The 12,512-nt window shown below is 47.6% G+C and overlaps 1 long non-coding RNA gene across 1 annotated transcript; it reads right to left on the bottom strand.

Moving 5' to 3' along the window:
* Positions 1–2,923: 2,923 nt before the first annotated feature.
* On the bottom strand, positions 2,924–10,695 carry LOC134472478 (uncharacterized). Its single transcript, XR_010042320.1, has 4 exons — positions 8,302–10,695; positions 7,528–7,879; positions 6,793–6,976; positions 2,924–5,003 (listed from the first exon to the last, which is right to left on the bottom strand). It is a non-coding gene; the product is annotated as an uncharacterized LOC134472478 (long non-coding RNA).
* Between the last annotated feature and the right edge of the window lie 1,817 nt (positions 10,696–12,512).

Below are 12,512 nucleotides of genomic sequence, written 5' to 3'. Positions count from 1 at the left end.
TTGGTACCTTAGGTATCTGATTGAATGATTTCAGTACTGGGGATTGAAGCCATGGGGGCACTCACATGTACCTGGAACAGGCAGTTCTTGTGAAGTTTCCCGCACTGGCCCGCTCCTGCCTCACCTTGGATTTTTAGTTATGTACCACCACATCTAGCTGATTTTGAGTTCTGGGTTGTGTGCATGTAAAACAAAGTTCTGCTGTAGGTCATATCTGCAATGCTGACTGCTCTGCCCTCAGAAGACCCAATATGCTAGAGAGGTACATGGTGAATACCCCCAGGTTGTGGAGTGAAGCCGGACCTCCTACTGTGCAGGATCACAGGCTAGGCAAGGAGAGCCATGTGCCACTGGCCCTGCAGACACTGAGACCCTGAGAATTGGACCTCACATTGGCAAGTGACTGGAGCTACCTCTCATGACCCACGAAAGCAGAGTGTTTCAGGATGGGTGAATAGGTCACCCATACAACGTGTAATGAAAACCTAATTTGTTTGTCTTGACTTCTTAGTGTTGTCTTCACCAAATGTGGTGATATACCCCTGTGTTCTTAGCACTTGAGAGGCTGAGGCAGACAGATTTTAAGTTGGAAGCTAGACTGCCCTACATACTGATATCACAGCCACTGATATCATACTGATATCATAAATGAAATTTTTTATCTCACAAAAAATTGTTGTCTTCTTAGATACACAGATAATTTCTATGCCTCCTGGGTATAATCCATAAGCAATTATACTTTGGGCCCTCGAATATCACCTGGAAGTTGATTTTTCTTAACTTAGCTCGCTTTGGTACCACTAATAAATGCTGACTCATAAAAATGTAATGTTAGAACCTGACGTGAATTTCATGAAGCTCCTCAGGAGTGGTCTACTTCCAGTTTAAATTATCCCACCAAAATCCAGGTTTGCCATGAATCCAAGGATGGGGCCACATTCTCCTGTCCACTGACCCCTAAACTAGTCAGAATCTCTGTCCAGATTTCAAATTCTCAGCTGCTTCTTTCAGAACCCACTGGTCCCAGAAAGAAGATAACCCTAAATGTGAGGGTGACAGTCCTAGGCATGGTTTTAGTTTTATGGCTTTGCAATATTTTACCACCGAAGCAGCACTCTTAGGCCATAAACCAGACCTTGTGTTTCTCTCTTTTTGTCCTTTTCATCTAAGGAAGGAGCCAGGAATTCTTTCCATTTCCAGTGCTCAGAATTTAAGTCAGATTGTCACACAAGCCACCATGAGTTACATTCCTAATTCTTGTACCTTACTATTTTATTTATTTATTTGTATTATTATTATTATTTTGAGACAAGATCTTAGAAATTTGCCCAGTAGGGGCTTGAACTTGTCATCCTACTGCTTCACCTTCTGTTTCAACTAGAATTGCTGACTTTTGCCACCCACCCAGCTACATTGTGATTTATAAGTGCTGAAGACGAAATAGAGGGTTGTTCTTTGCTGTCTGGCTCTGCTGTCATAGTGCCTCTGAGCTGCCCCCATAGCTCCTCCCCTCCACGAGGAGACAGACTAAGGTCCTACCTGGAGCCCTGGCAGACAGATCTTCACTGCCTCTGTGTGTCAGTGAATGTAACACCGTTGATGCTTTCAATGGTGAGGAGCACTATTGTAACAATATTTAAACTCCGTGGGTTTTTTTTTTAACATCTGTCCTTTTGCGCACTGGTTTTTACTAACTAGATATCAGCTGAATGCCAGCAGCCAAACTCACAGAGTCAGCCTGTGACCATATTGCCCTGAAAACCAGAGGAGTTCCTCCGCAACTGATGGCACCCAGATATGCCACCACAATCTAGCACAAAGGTACAGTGCTGCCATGGTTCAGCCTAGCATTGCCATTGGTCAGCTGCAAGGTGGAGCGAGGCATTGGTACTGGGATGTGCTCTGCACCAGCACTTGCAAAAGGTGTGAGTCCTGAGATAATCCCACATAGGCATTTCCCAAGGGCATGTGCATTTTAGGGCAGCTGTGTGCAAATACATGCCTGGTGCCAGTGCCAGTTCAGCTGCTGCTGTGGTTGTGCCCCATGTTCGGAAGCCAGTAGGCAAAAGTACACTGCATGTGGTGACGAGTTCCTGAGGTAGGCCCTGAGGAGGGGAAGAGTTCTGTGATACACACATGGCAGGTCGTGGGGACGACCTCAGGACACCTGGGCTCCTGGTACCCACAGCCTCTGTCCTCACTCAAGCTCTCATTTCTGTCTTACTATGTAGTTGCCGACTGGACTCAGGAACCTGGTCACCTGCTGCATGTTTTCAGTACTTTCTATGGTAAGAATGCTCTGTATTTTCATTCATTCATAAATGTTCCTTGGTTTCCTCCTGTGTGTGGGCATTGTTCTAATAGTGAACAAAATAGGAGACACAACGTGGTTGCAGCTTGTTATATAGACAGGATAAGAAGATGGATAAGAAGATGACAAAGCAGCTGGTTCATGCCAGAGCAGTACAGAGAGGTGATGCAGGTGAAGAGAGCCAGAAACTTGGTATCCATAGGAGCCAGGTAGCCAAAACAGGTTCCCAGGGGACACCTACAAAAAACCCAGTGCAGCTGGGATTAATTGAAGAAAAACTCTTTGTGAAGGACGATTGGGAACTGTGTGGTGTGGAGTGAGGTGTGAGATGGTGTGTGCATGTGTGAGGCATGTAGGTATAGCTGTACACATGGGTGCTTTAGGGAGGGGCTGAACAGAAGCCACATTGAGAATTCTGAAGGCCACAAGCATCCAGCTGGGCTTTTGAACCCTGAGGCCTAAAGTGCCTGTATCTCTCAAGTGCCTGTACACTCCAGTGGTAACCATCGAATATTGATGGGTACGTTCATTCACTTGATGTGGAACTCAGTTTATAATGTACATGCATACGAAATCATCACATTATATACCTTGAATGTTTATTTGTCAGGTATACCATCCAAATTGTGAGAGTGGACCATGGAGTCATCCAGCCTCAGCCTCTTGCATACTGGGATTACAGGTATGTACCATTCCGTGCAGCTCATACTATCTTACGTACACCATGAACAGAAGATCCTACATCTGACCTTATGTTCATTTTTCCATCCTCCCTTTGAGCTGGAGCCTCTTGATGTGGGAGCTCAGCTTTCTGCTGAGACATTCTAATTGATTGTTATTTTTCTTAAGTGCTTGGTTGAGACATTCACATAGCTCAGAAGGGCCTACGTTAAGAACAAAGAAGTCTGCTTCTTAGTCACAGTTCAGGAAATGAGTCCCGCTGTGTTTGATACACAAATTTCTGTGTTTGTGCAAAAATGTGTCTCCTAAAGGCCAAGGCTACACCCTGGCTCTCCATTGCCTGATTTTCCAGCTGACCATGGTAGGCGTCTCGGTGTGGCATGGGGATTCTGCTTTCAAACTGCTGTGTGGTGCTCCATGGCCCATCCTTCCATGGGGTGGACGCTCTGGTGGTCACCCAGTTGTTCCTACAGTGCCTGAAGGGACATGTGCTGTGCCAAACTAATGTCTGCAAATACACACTCATTCTGATGGTTGCTTACACACTTACAAAGACATGTTAGTAGTTTTCCTTTTTCTGCTCTCATGAAAAGGTGAGAAAAGCTTAACTGGAATTGTTGCATCTTTACTAAAAGCAATTGCTCCTCCTTCCTACCAGTTGTCAGTGGCAAGAATCACAGACGTGCCTGGTGCCTGATGTGGGCGAGTGTGAGGGCTCCAAGTGGCCTAGGAAGGCCACAGTTTTGCATCAAGCCTCAGGGCAGAGAAAGCCTGAGTACAACTTAAAATTTGATACTGTGAGAACACTTTTATTTTTATCATTTTTCCTTTCATAATTATGATTATTGGTACATTTCAGATCCATAAGAATCATATTCAGGTTAGGGAATTTGTAAAAGAACCTTCCTGTAGCCTGAAGGATTTATATGCACTTTTGAATAAAGGCAGCAGTACTGAGCACTGAGTGCAAATCATTGAGGTGCACTGGGTGGTAGGCAGCGCTCTGGAGTTGCCAGCTCTAGGACTAAGCCAAGTGTTTTCCTCCAGTGAGTCACCTTGGGCAGATAGCTTCACCCCATTTTTGTCTACATTTGGTAGTCAGTGGGAGGTGGTATAATGGCCATAGGATACACAGATGCCTTTTTTTCTTTGAGTCCTCTAATGAGCTTCTGCACCATGGCCCTTGCATGTCCCCAGGGAAGTGCTGAAAAGCACAGCTGTAAAGTCAGAGTGATGCAGAGTTGTGGTGCTGGGAAGATACAGAGCTTGCCTACACAGTAGGCTCTGGTGTGTCCCTGTGTCCCTGTAATCTAAGTGTGGTTGTGTTTTGGTGAGTGGCATCCACCATTATAGTGTTGACCTCGACTTTGCAGAAATACTTTGGGATCTGTGCTTGAGTCCGTGATGAAGGTACATAAGCCAAACAGTTCTCTAACCATTGACATCCATGCATTTTGAGCTGTGTGATGTCTGCGTCTTAGGCAGATCTCAATGGAGAAAACTAAGAGCCACCCATGCCTCAGGGCTGTCTCGTGCTGGAGCTCTGGCTGGCACATTCACCTTTCCTCTCCCTTGGGCCTGGAAGCAGGCTTGGGTTCCATGTTGAGGGTTTGTTAAACAGCCTACTTGCCATACAGGTGTCTGGGCTCCACTATGGAACCTTTTCACAGGATGTCACCAGGAGGCCTTTGCTGAAATCAGGAGGATTGACAGTGTCCTGAGCTGCAGTCCATCAGTCCAGATCTGGCCATGTAGGATGACAGTGCACAGAGGGCGGTATTCGGTTCACCTTCCAAATTCAGGCTGTGCCTGGTTCAAACTTGAGATATTGTTTCTGAAATGGATCAGGCACTCTATCAGTCTCATGGCACCTTCCTACATCTCAGTCCCAGAGTAATAATTCTGCACCTTTTCTCAGCTTTGCAGTGTGTGATGTGTGTAACAGGAAAGCTGATCTCCTGTGATCCTGAGATTATTTTTGACAGATGATCCTTCAGTTGGCTGAAATGATCTAAACAGATACAAAGACAGTTTGTTATACAAGGGTAGTAAACCAGTCACAGCTTAGGCTATGAAATTAGCTCAGTATTCTTTGCAGAAGTTGTTTGCTTTTTGTCTTTCATGTGCTTTGTTTAGTTGGTGCTTATAGATCTCTCTAATGACAGTCAAGACATGGGGCCTCTGCCATGAACCACCTTGCAGAAGCTTCCACAAATGATTGCGAATGTTAGGAGAGTTGGTGACTCTGCCCACATCCTCCTGGAAGACGGTTCCCCCCACATCTGAGTGTTCATCCCTGGGGATCTCGGCTCATAGGCACAACGCACAGGGTTCTCTGTGTACTTTCGATAATTGGCGTGGGTGTAGCTCTGCTCACTTCTGTGTTGTAGGGGATCCACATCCAGGTGATAAAGTTCAGGATCTTTACTTCTATTCATGTTGTAGGAGGCTCTGCAGACACTAGTGATATGAGCACATGGTAGATTCTGCTGAGATCCACATATATGTGGAGCCTGAGATGGTAAACTCAGTGAGTGGAAGTCTCTGCTCACATCTGTGTTGTAGAGGGCTCCTCACATGCCTTTGATGGTCAGAACATGGGGTACTCTGCTCATATACACGTTTTAGAGGGATCAATACACACCTGAGATGGCCAGAAATGTGGGTGGAGTGTCTTCTGTTCACACTGACCTTAGGGAAGAGTCCAGATATCTGACATACTGAGGTCATGATGTTCCACTCATCCATGTCTGAGAAGCACCCACCTGTCCCTGAGATGTCAGGACACAGTAGCTCTGAGTTGATCCACACACATCAGTGTATAAGCTATTCCCACACTGCTGCATGGGATACTCAGAAAATGAGGTATATGACTATCCAGAGCCACAGCATACAGGGCTCTGTTATGGTAAAACTAGTCAGAGTTGAGGATGGGGACTTTCTGATTATACTACATTTCTGGAGGGTTCCACACACCTCAGATGACCAGGACACGAGTCCTGTGTCTATATTTTCATTGAAAAGAGCCCCACACAATATGATGATCAGGACTGGCCATCCTGGACATCCACATTACAGAGGGCTCCCCACACACCTGAGATAGTCAGAACATGGTGTGTGCCTCTGCTCCTATCCATGATAAAGACTCTGTACACAGGATATGTGGTCCGCCACCAGGAGGGGTGCTGGTCTTATTTGGGGAGGAGTGACCTGCATGCAGGGTGGCTTAAGTGCCTGGGACAGAACTAAGAGGTTCCAAAGTGTATATCTTCTTTTGTTATTGTTGCCAGTCTGTTTGCTTGTTTTTGTCCTAGGGATAGAACAGGTCACCTCATGTTTGCCAGGTAGGCACTGAGCTAAATCCCGAACTAGGATCAGAATGTGGTGGTAGAGAACTCTGTCATCTTAGTAGAGCATCTCACCATGTGGTTCAGTCTGGCCTTGGTCTCACTTTGGCTAGTATTGAACTTGGCTGACCAGGCTGGTCTCGAACTTGCAACAATCCACCTGCCTCAACCTCCCAAGTGCTGGGATTACAGGAGTGTGCTTCCATGCCCAGCTCAAACACCTGATTGTGAAGCTCTGCTCTCAACTACACAGTAGACAATTCAACCTATATCCTGAGAGGGTTAGGACATGGGAGGCTCTACTCATGTCCAGGTCCTGGGTTCTTGGCCAGGATATAGAAGGATAAGGACTGTTGTAATCTTGTTTTTTGGAGGGTACCTGCTCCCATCCACATGGTACAGCACTCCTCCCGCACCCTAGAAGATCAAGACATAGGGATGAAGAGTACTCACCTCCATGTTGTATATGGATCCTCATACCATGAAGATGATCAGGATTTTTACGGAAGTGTTTAAGCCAGGGTGGTGGTGTAATCCCAACACTTGGAGCTGAGGCACACAGGTGAATTGCTGTGAGTTTGTGCCCAGCCTGAGCTACAAAGTGAACTGAAGGCCAGCCCGAACCGCATAATGAGACCTTATTTGAAAAAAAAAAAAAAAGCAGAACTATTGAGTATCCATAGGGAGAGGGCTCTGCGCATTTCTGAAAGGGTCTGGGTACTGGAGTTACCACTCATCTGTGGCACATGCCAGATGTGGAACAGACCTAGTCTGCTCGGCTCACAACAACATTACAGAAGGCTTCAGGCACTAGATGTGGTCAAAACAATGGGGTGGTGCTCAGTTCCCTGATTTGGAAAATTTCAGAATCTGCCAAAATGATCAGGAAATGGAAGGCTCTGAGGACCTCCTCCTTGTAACAGGGCTCCAAGGACCTGAGATGGGCTGGATAGAATGGCTCTGAGGACATTCTCAGGTCCACACACAGGGCTCCACACTTGTCCATAGTGTGGGGATACAGTTCTACTCCCCTTCTAACTGTTCAGGGCTGCATCCATATCTGGGGCATCCAGACATTGAGGACACAATGCAGGCCATGTGCTCTCTAGCACTGCACCCACTGCTGAGATGTTAGTGTTTATACAGAAGCTACTGTTCACAAACCCCTACTGATGGTGTCATGCATACCTATGCTCCGGAGAACTTAGTGTACGCTGCTTCCATTCACACTGAAGAGGGCTCCTCACATTGAAAAGCTGATAACCACATAGGGTGCTGCTGGTCATACCCACACTGGAAAAGTTTTCCAGGGGCCTGAGTTCGGATGAATATCGCAGCTCTTCTCATTTTACGGGGCTCATTATATGATGATGACACAAAAACATGTGGGCTGTGATCACACTGACATTGTAAAGGTAACACACACTGGCAGTTGTCACAATTTGGAGGGTCTCTTCTCTTGTCCATGATCGACCAGGCACCATCAAGGCATGAGGCCATCAGGATGTGGAACTCTAGCCTTGCGCATATCCACATATTCCTGAGGAGGTCAGGACAGGGAGCTTAATGATCATGACATTCTAGAATTGCCCACAAAGGAGAAAGGCTGCTGGATTAACAAATCTTTTAAGGCATTACACAGGTGATAAGGATATGGGGACTATTCAGGTCAACTTCATATTGTACAAGATTTCCTATTTGATTCCCACGGCAATGACAAGTGAGGTAGCAGGGACAGCTATGCTCACATTTATATATGGAGGGACGCATACACAGCAGGTTACTAAGGTGATGGGGCTATCAGGGAGCAACTACCTAGTACGGAAATCACAGACACATTAGTACGTCTACTATTGGGGGACTGCTGTGCATGTCCATGTTCTGCAGCACTCTGTGCAGGCCCATAATGTTGCTTTTCTGAAAATATCACATCAGATGCACATTTTATAGGATTCCACATACCTGAGGTGGTGCAGATGGTATGAAGATCTAGCCACGCAGAGGATGTCCAGGTCTTTAATAAAAATATCCTTGCTTTGATGGGATGTGCTGGCCTCCATTCTGATCCACAGTGTAACAGGCACTAAAACTGACACAGAGGGTAGGCACAAGGGGTCCAGGGGCTGCTCAAATCCCTGTCCTGCGGGCCACATATTGCCTGAGACAGAGTCTGCTCCCATGTACCTCCTCAAGATTGTGACTGCCAACCTGGACAGTCGGTACATGTGTGGAGATTCTGGTCCTATGTATGTTTTGCAAGGTGTCCTCACCCTTGAGGGAATCAGGTAGTTTGGTTTCTGCTCACAGCCTGGTTCTACAGGGCCTGACAATTGCCTGCTCCCATGGATATCTCCGTGGCGATGAGGAAATTAAATGACTTAGTGGTACTTACCAGAGGTGGTGAAGATTTGGCTTGGTGCTGCTTAAATGGGTATTTGAGGGGTTTCTCCAGGCTGCCTCTGTGGTCACAAATGTCTTGCAAGTCCCAGGCCATGTCGTCCTTGTGACTATGGGTTGTGCACATGAGAGCAGGTCAAGAGGTCAGGAGCAAAATGTGCTACTCACATGCATGGTGCAGATGAGTCTATGCACAGGAATTGTTAGTAGGACATGCAGTCTCTGCTCCCATCATGCTGTATGGGCTTGAGTTGTTCAGGACACAGGAGGATGCTACTCATGTCTGTGTTTGTACAGGGCAGCACATCTGCCTGGGATGGTGATGATGCATATGTGTGTACAGATGTCTGTGAGTGTATGCACATTTGTGCAGTGATAAAGGGGCTGTTTTGCACATACTCACCTTGCAGGTCATCCACATGTGGCTAAGGGATGAAGGAAATTGGCATCTCTGTTCACAACCTCATTGTGGAGGCCTCTGCACATGTGTGTGATCATTACCACAGGAAGTGGCTCTGGTCACAACCAAGCTGCAGAGGTTGTACTCCTATGTGAGGGTCAGAAGTAGGTCGAGCTCCTGTGCTCTCAATGGCGGCAGGGTCCATAGGTGACAGAGATGCAAAGGCCCTGCTTATGCTTACCTGCTGTAGAGACTGGAGACCCCTGTTGGCAGGAAGTGGAGACCCATTCTTCATATTGATCTCCCTCAAGTGTTCCCAAATGCCTGAGTGTCTCAGGACATGTTGAAGGGTGGCCGTTCTCACACATACATTGCACAGGTTCCCTATATTGTTTGTAAGTACAGTCTCTTTATGTGTGGAAGTCTCTGGCCACATTCGAATAGTAGATTCTTGACAGGAGTCTTCATAGTTGAGTCCTGCACTAGTCCAGCCAGATGCAGATGGAATCCAGCTCAACTCATAGGTGAGATGTAGTTTGGACATTGGCGGAGTCTGTTCCCAGAGTCACTTTATATAGTGCTCACAAACATGTGAGGTTGTGAGGATGTGATGGGACCTTTATCACAACATAATGGAGAGGCGTCCGATGTAGCTGATGGATTGGAGTTGTGAGACCTGTGTTTCCACTTACCTTGAGAGGGCTCCTAATCCCAGCAGAAGTTTGCACACGGGAAGTGTATTCACATCATCCATGTCTAAGATTCTTGACTTGGAAGGGTGATCAGCACCTGGCTGGGCTCCTCCCATTCCTCAGCTTGTCAGTACAGGAGGAGCATTGCATATAGAGATTCGTTAGGGCTCCATAAGAGCCTAAGATGGTGGTTTAAGGGTGGGCACACAGTGCCCATTTCCTGGTGGAGAGTTCCACACAGGCCTGAGGCATTGACGGAATGGACCGCTGTGTGTGTGTTACATGTTGAAAAGGGCTCCACATGCACGAGATAAGCACAACTGTGCACTGCTCTGCTCACCTCTGTGTCCTTGAAGGACTGTACCTACCTAAGAGAATCCAGCCACAAATGGTGTGCCTCTTCTGACCTGCACCCTATAGAGGGCTTCATGCATGATGCTGATGTCTGGAGCATGTGGGGCTCTGCTTGCCTCATCTTTGTACAGGAGCCACACTTCCCTGGGACTGTTGGAATGTCGAATAGCTGTTCTACATCCACACTGTGCAGGGCTCTTCCAGGGCCTGATGTTGTCAGGACACGGGAAGCTGCGCTCACAGTCACATCTTGTAGGGTGCCATTAATTGCCAGAGTTGTTCACGACAGTGAGAGACTCTGCTCATATTCACTTTAGCGCTGAGTGCATATCCGTGGTGTTTAAGACAAGGGCAGAGCTCTGCTCACATTCACATTGGGAAGGCCACACAATCCTGAGGCTGATTACTGCAGGCAGTGGTTCTCTGGCTGTATTTGTGGGGTAGAGGTTTTCCACGGAGTATGCACTTGCTCCAGAAATGGTGTACCATTTGTCATGTCTTCTTCCTACAGGTGTGCGTGCAAGGTGATGATGCACATGACACGACTGTATTCTGTTCTCTTTGACTTTGCAAAGGGCACACACATCAGAGCTGGTCAAGAGATGGATGATCTGCACACACTTCCACATTCTGCAGCGCTCCAGCAGTGCCTGAGGTCATCAAGACGTGGAGTAGCTGTGCTCAGATCTGTGGTGTGTGATGCTACACATATTCATGGCATATTCACAACAAGAGTGTGTGTGCTCAACACTCTGCCTGGACTGAATGCCATGGGAGAGGTGACTAAAATGATGGTGACATTGCACCAAGCATCAGACTTAGTGGGAGTAGGGAGGACATGATGGGAACATGAGGTCAGGTTCACAATGCACAAGGTTTCATACATGCTTGAGGCAGGGCTGACAGGTCAGGGGGATGCAGGTTTACAATAGAGAGGGCCCCTTTTACAGTTGGTTATTGAGCTCATAGGGTTCTCAGGGGACAAGATATTGGACAGGAATCACAACTGTATCCGTGGTAGGTCCACTACAGGGGGGACTGGTGTTCATGTCCTTGTTCTGCAGGACTCTTCTGAGGCCCAGGATGTTCTTTATCTCAAGGTATCATAAAAGATGCACATTTTACAGCATTCCACATTCCCGCGGTAGGGCCAATGGGACGAAGATCTGACCATACAGTTGATGTGGAGGTCTTTTATAAAGAAATCCCTTCTCTGATGGGGATTGGGTGGGGCTCCATTGTCATACACAGTGTACCAGGCAGTGCAGGGGCCCCAGATGGTCAACACAAGGGGTGTCAGTGTGCTGCTAACATCCCCATCATGCAGGCCACACATGTACCTGAATCTGTCTGCCTGTGAGAGACCCAACTCACATGGACATCCTCCAGAGTGTGACTACAACCCTGGACAGTCGGTACACGTGTGGAGATTCTGATCACACATAGATTTGGCACGTTGTGTTCACCCTTAAGGGGGTCAGGTAGTTTGATTTCTGTTCACAGCGTGGTTCTCCGGGCCCTGACAATTGCCGATGTTGTTCAGAACATGCATTGCGCTGCTCCCATGCATATCTCAGCAGCGATGAGGAAAATGACTGAGTGCTACTTACCAGAGCTGGTGAAGAGTCGGCTTGGTACTGCTTGCATCGGTGTTTGAGGGGTCAATCCAGGCTGCCTCTCTGGTCACACATGTCTTGCAGTTCCCAGGCCATGTCCTCCTTGTGACTCTGGGAGGTGCACGTGGGAGCAGGTCAAGAGGTCAGGAGCAAAGTGTGCGACTTACATGCATGGTGCAGACAAGTCTACTGACAGGAATGGTAGCCAGGACATGCAGGCTCTGCTCCCATCATGCTGTATGGGCTTGAGTTGTCCAGGACACAGGAGGATGCTACTCATGTCTGTGTTTGCACAGGGCTGCACAGCTGCGTGGGATGGTGAGGATGCATATGTGGGTGCAGATGTGTGTGTGTGTGTGTGTGAGCTTATGGGCATGTGTGCTGTGACAGAGGGGCTGTTTTGCACATACTCACCTTGCAGATCTTTCCACATGTGGCTGAGGGATGGAGGAAATTGGCAGCACTTTTCAGAACCTCATTGTGGAGGCCTCTGCACATGGGTGTGATCATTACCCCAGGAAATGGCTTTGGTCACAGGCAAGCTGCAGTTTGCATTCCTCTGCGATGGTCAGGAGTAGGTTGAGCTCCTGTGGTGTCCACGGTGGCAAGGCTCCCCAGGAGACAGAGATGCCAAGGCCTTGCTCATGCTTACCTGATTTACAGAGACTGGAGGTCCCCGATTGGCAGGACACTGAGACCCCTTCTTCACATTCA

This window comes from Cavia porcellus, unplaced genomic scaffold (assembly GCF_034190915.1).
Source record: "Cavia porcellus strain 051 isolate PalLab524CR breed Dunkin Hartley unplaced genomic scaffold, mCavPor4.1 scaffold_23, whole genome shotgun sequence".
NCBI lineage: Eukaryota > Metazoa > Chordata > Mammalia > Rodentia > Caviidae > Cavia > Cavia porcellus.
This window is presented reverse-complemented; position numbering and strand designations above follow the sequence as displayed.